Here is a 5735-nt window from a genome sequence, read left to right as displayed (position 1 = left end):
TTACGAGACATTGCAAAAGATAGGTCCAATAGCGTATAGGTTGGCTTTGCCACCTAGCTTTGGAAATGTGCATAACGCGTTTCACGTGTCACAATTGAGAGGATATATATTTTCGACCCAAACCATGTGGTTTACTAAGAAGAAATGATCTTAGAACCAGACTTGAGTTATGAAGAGAGACCTCAAATGATGCTAAATCATAAAATTCGGCAATTGAGTAATAAGTCGATTGCATTGGATAAGGTCCAATGGAGATATGACAGTTAGAAAGAAGTGGAAAGAGAGCTTGAGGATAAGATGTGAGAGAACTACTCGAAACATTTACAGGAGGTACAAATTTCGGGACGAAATTTATTTTAAGGGGGAGGGTATGTAATACCCGGGCTTTTGATGACGTGTTTAGTTGCTTGAGTTTGAGTAATTAGGGTATCCTTTGTTTGATTACTTGTACAGAGATGAGGAGTTATATGAAGTTTTCTTGTTTTTTTTTAAAAGATGTTGAGATGTTCTTTTGATGATGTTTGGATGATGTGGGATTTTATATCCGTAATTGAGTTTGAGTATTTGAATAATTCGAGATAATTATTTGAATGAGAACGGTGAACTCGGAAGTGAAATCTGAGTCCGTTAAGACGTTTTTGAAATTTTTGACTTTTTGACGATGAATAGTAAAGTACGGCTATTTCGTCTTTTTGTCGACTTTCAAAATCTTACGTGCACGTCGTCGAGAAATATTCTTAGTTTTTCGATACGAGTCCAATAATGAAAGTTTTTATTTTTGGACGACGAGTGAATAGTAAATCGGGATTTCTCGATAAACGTGTAAATCTCGTTTATCAGAATTTCGAGAACGAGCTTGTATTTTCTATATTTATATAGAATTACGAGTGTAATAAAAGTGAGTAGGAGTTGAGAGGGCGAGTAACGAAGAGTATGGGTAGTTAGTCGTTAAAACGAGACGAGACGAAACGAGATATTTAACGACTAACGGGTTAATATCCTAAATATCTAACCTACCCTACCCCTAACCACCCCCCCCAACTGCCCAAACTCACTCACTCACACATATTACACGTTTGTTTCAGCCAAACACTTTTAACTCACACACACAACACCTAAAACACACACTAAACTCACGCATAACACCATTGTTGAGGAGTTGGAGCTTTTGACCTCCGATTTGAGCACCGAGACGAGCGCCGATCATCTTTTCGATCACGTATCTAAGTAGGTAAGATCTCTACCTACGTTTTGATGGTTTTCTTTTCGATTTTCGTCGACGTCGAAAAACGTCGATTCTCGACTTTATTTTGGAACGACGTCGGATCGTCGTGAAATTTTAGTATGTTGTTCTTGGGTAGATGTTGAGCATGTTTAATGAAGGGAGTAAGAACGGAACGAACCGTAGCTATGAAACCCATGAGGGCAGCCCCGTTTTTCACATATTAGCTTGTCTTTCGATTTTTGTTTGATCGTTTTGACTTGATATTTGTGCTTAGGGGTATGCTAGAATCGATATATATTAAATTCGTATTTTTCCAAGCACGAAAATTGTATAAATTTTTGGAGTATGATTATTTAAATTCGTGAAGTTTGAGACGTTGCATAATGAATATTATTGCGTATATGTGTTCTACGATGTCACATGAGCATGCTAATTGATTTACAATTTATGGATGATAATTGTTGAACGAAATTAAAACTGGAATTCTGTCAAAATTTTACAGCAGTTTCAAGCTTATGTTTCGATGAGTTTTCATTGCTTGATGGCTCTGAAATTTTAGTATGTTTATCTATGATATGTGTATTTCGTCGCTGCAAAATTTCATGTCTTTTGGATGATGTTTGGTATTTTAAAGATATTTTGAAAAAATCCTTGACAGAATCTGTCAACTGTTGGTAGACTTCACAAAAACGTTTATATCTATTAATCCATGAAGGATTTTGCATCACCGTTTTTTTTAAACGAAACTAGACTTCAATACTTTTCTAAAAACATAAGATTTCGATTTTTATGACCTCTGAAACAGAGCAGTTTATTATTTCAAAAATGCCCTGTTCTGCTGTCATATTTTTCCAACAGTAAAAGTGTATGAGTTTCATTGTTTATTTGGCAGATCATATGAACGTTTTCTCTTGTGAAATTTTAACCAAATCTTCAAGGATACCTTTAGTTTTGGCTGATTAAATTTGATGGAATTTTATTAAGGTTTGCCTTGGTTTCTAATGGCCTAAACAAAATTGGCAGAAACTGTCAATCTTTGACAGCCTGCACTAAAAGAGCAATATCTCCAAAAACCTTTAACCTTTTTGGTTAACTACCATTTTTAGAGTGAACTACACTTCATGGAGTTTTTGAGATCAATTGGTATGAGAGTTTATGATGATTGAGTTGGTTGTTATGAATTTTTAAAGATGACACAAAAACAGCAAAACTTTCTAGAAAATAACTTGATTATATTTGTTTTGATGGATGATACGATATGACTAAATGGTGTGAGTTGTGAGAGTTATGATTAACGCACATAAATGTTGGTATCTGACACTCGAACAATTGGTGTCGAGTATAAATGATAGTTTACTGATAAAGAGTTTTGATGATTTTGAATTGTTTGGTTTGCGTTGAAAAGATGTCAAGATGTTAAGTTTTGAGTCGAGAGACGAGTTCACGTAGTGAGATTCACGCGTTGAAATCTCGTGGCTGACATTATATATGAATAGGTCATGTCGAAATTTTTAGTGAAATTAGAATTTGAGCATAGTCGATTCTTGTTGACCCGTGACTCAAATACATGCCTAATGGAAAGTTTAACTTTCTAATTGGTTAATTAGACGAGATGAGAGCGAATAGATCTGCTAAGAAAGTGGACTTTTCGATGTGTTAAATATTTCTTTTAATTGAAGCGCTGCTAATTATAACATAAGGATGTTATAATTAATGAGTAATGACGAGAGATAATAATTGTTATATTGATTAACAATCAAGAGAGATGAACATTAGAGATACTAATGTTTCATAAAAGAAATTAGATTATTAATCGAGGTTTCTTTTATAACTTCTCACCAATTCTTCATAACGATGAAGGTCCTTTTGGGAAGTAACGACTTGAGGGAGAGAGTGACGTTACTCATTGATACAGAGACACAACGAGGTGGGCATTACTTTTACTATACGTATATAGAGATCCCCTGCGTGTCGTAGGCCTCTTATACGAATGAATGCATGAGATGATTTAACTGTTAATTTCAGTTTTATATATCTATCAAACGAGTTTAATGCTACCTTTGAACAAGTTATTTCGTTACAAATCTTTGAACTGGAAAATATTACAACTGTTGTCTTGCCATAAAATGTTTAAATTTTAGTATGATATCTATCTGCTTTGGCTTTGCCAATGATGCAATCGAATTCGGGTCCTGAGCAGTTGATAGCTATCCTGCCAGGGCTAGTGTACACCAGTGACCGTGAGTCATCTAGCGGGTTGGCCGGTCAAGTGACCGTGAGAGGTGGCCACCTCTCCGGCACACAGTTTCAGATATGATAGATTACAAAAGAACTTAGTCTGATCAGACGAACTTTAAGAATCACAAATGAACTTAGTAAGCTTGGGCCTTTTTAGCGAAAAACTCCCTTGCTGTACTGTTTATGATGGCATGACAATTTACAGTTTTGAAGCATGTATTTTTATACCTAGGCATACGTGCCCACTGAGTGCTTTTGTACTCAGCCCTGCATATGTTTTCTAAATGTGCAGGTTGAGCTGATGTGATGATGGTGCTGCAATGAGCGGAGTCTCCAGGGTTGTTAATAAATAGTTAACCTGTCTAGAATATGTCTTCATACATATGTCTAGCTACTTTCCGCTGCAAGATGTTGTTGATGTTATAGTATGTTATGTCATACTTTGAGTCTTAAGAGAATGGTTTCATACGATGTATAACTTGATTAATGATATTAATTAAGTTTTATGCTGTCTTTCATAGACTGTTTTCAATTGAGTATTAATGAATAAAAATGACGAGTTTTATTAAGATGAGTAAGTTTTACGGCTATAAATGACGCCCCTTTTCTTCCCCTTCGTCTTTAACCCCATCCCTAGTCGTGGATCACTCGGCCTAACTATCCATAGTTAGGGCGGGCTGTGACAGTGCTACTCATTCCTGGAATGAGATTCAGTGTACCACACTTTATGTCCCACTTTGTATCACACTTTCAATTTTATTTATTTTCTTATATATTTTTTCTTCAATTTCAACTTTATATGCTTTAGTTTAATTTTGTGATTATTAACTAGGGTTTATTCCATCAATCTAGGATATATAATTATTTTTTATCATATAATTTCACTTTTATTAGTTAATAATAGGTTGATAAATTCAAAGTCATGGTATATACTTTTTAAAAATTTAATTTTTTAAAATAAAAATTAAATATAATTCATAGTATCATAATAAATTTTATTTTTATAAAAAAAAATTAAAATAATAGATATAAGAATGGGACACAATGGCACACATAAAATTGTGGAACACTGGATCTCATCCCATTTATTTTAGTATACCTTATGGAGTGAGGAGATACCTATAAAACTAACTTTGTGTTAATTTTTTGTTTTACTTCATACCTAACTTTATGGTTTAGAATATAGACGTGTGAACGTTGACTAGTGAATTCCTCAAAAAAAATAATAAGATTTATTCCTAAAAGATCAAACAAGCTAATTTTATTCTTACTCACTACCGCTAGTTGAATTATTTAGTGATAGGTAGTTAATATCCAAAATTCGGGGTCTTGAATTTGAGTCCTCTATGATTTGAATGATCTTTAAATTTCTTTATTTATTTATGTAATTGAAATTTAAAAGTTGCCTCAGATTGTACTTTTCAGTGCAAATAATCTTAATTTATATGCATACATAAAAATTGTGTCTTTGTGTGTAAATTCCAAGTGTAAGGAAATAAGTCTGTTAATGTGTTTTCAACGACATTAACGGAAGGAGCTGACTGAGAATAATTGGAAAAAAAAAAAAAAAAATCGCACACACTGGTTTGAGTGTCTGAGTTCCCTCAAACAAAAATAAAAAAAAAAAGTTTGAGTAATAAAAAAAAAAGTTTGAGTGTCAAGAGTGCTAATTGGAAAAAACATTCCTTTTTTTTTTTTTGCTGGCAACCATGAAACATTTTCGTTACATAAGAAGTAAAGAAAAAACCAAGTTGCCAATTTGCATGCTATCTTTTCAATGAGATTAATTAAGCCCATAACTATATCATGAAAATAAATTAAGCATGCGACCTATATTATACGACTTTAAATTTTCATAGTTTAGGTGGTAGGGTGAAGCTTTTCGTAAATTTGGAGAAATCGGTGAGTTGGAGTTGCGGTGCAATCGTTGGGTATAATAAGTTAAGAGGTGTTCCAATGAGATCTCTTTTATATATATATATATACTAGTATTATCATTTGTTAGGTCCTGGGGGTCTCGAATAGGTGTATGGGGGGAATACGCTTATGGGCTATTTTTCTGTTTCCTCAATCAGAGGGATCTCAGATAGAGATCAAAACGAAACTTTACACGCAAACAAAGACACCTGTTGACTGAAAACAGTTTTGACCAAACAGGGTTGACGACTGATACTGAAAGCTTTTCAGTAAGGAGTTATCAGTTAAGTTACTGGAACTTAACTGATGCATGCACTTATGGGCTTCAGTTGAGTTTGCTAAAACAGATGATAAC

General features: G+C 33.9%; 1 long non-coding RNA gene across 1 annotated transcript; it reads left to right on the top strand.

Moving 5' to 3' along the window:
- Window positions 1–319: 319 nt before the first annotated feature.
- LOC131022274 (uncharacterized) lies at window positions 320–4032 on the top strand. The gene is made up of 2 exons (XR_009101206.1): window positions 320–1231; window positions 3756–4032. It is a non-coding gene; the product is annotated as an uncharacterized LOC131022274 (long non-coding RNA).
- The last annotated feature ends 1703 nt before the right edge of the window (window positions 4033–5735 follow it).

This window comes from Salvia miltiorrhiza, chromosome 4 (genome assembly GCF_028751815.1).
Source record: "Salvia miltiorrhiza cultivar Shanhuang (shh) chromosome 4, IMPLAD_Smil_shh, whole genome shotgun sequence".
Lineage (NCBI taxonomy): Eukaryota > Viridiplantae > Streptophyta > Magnoliopsida > Lamiales > Lamiaceae > Salvia > Salvia miltiorrhiza.
Note: the sequence above shows the minus strand (reverse complement) of the source record. Positions and strands in the feature narration are given on the sequence as shown.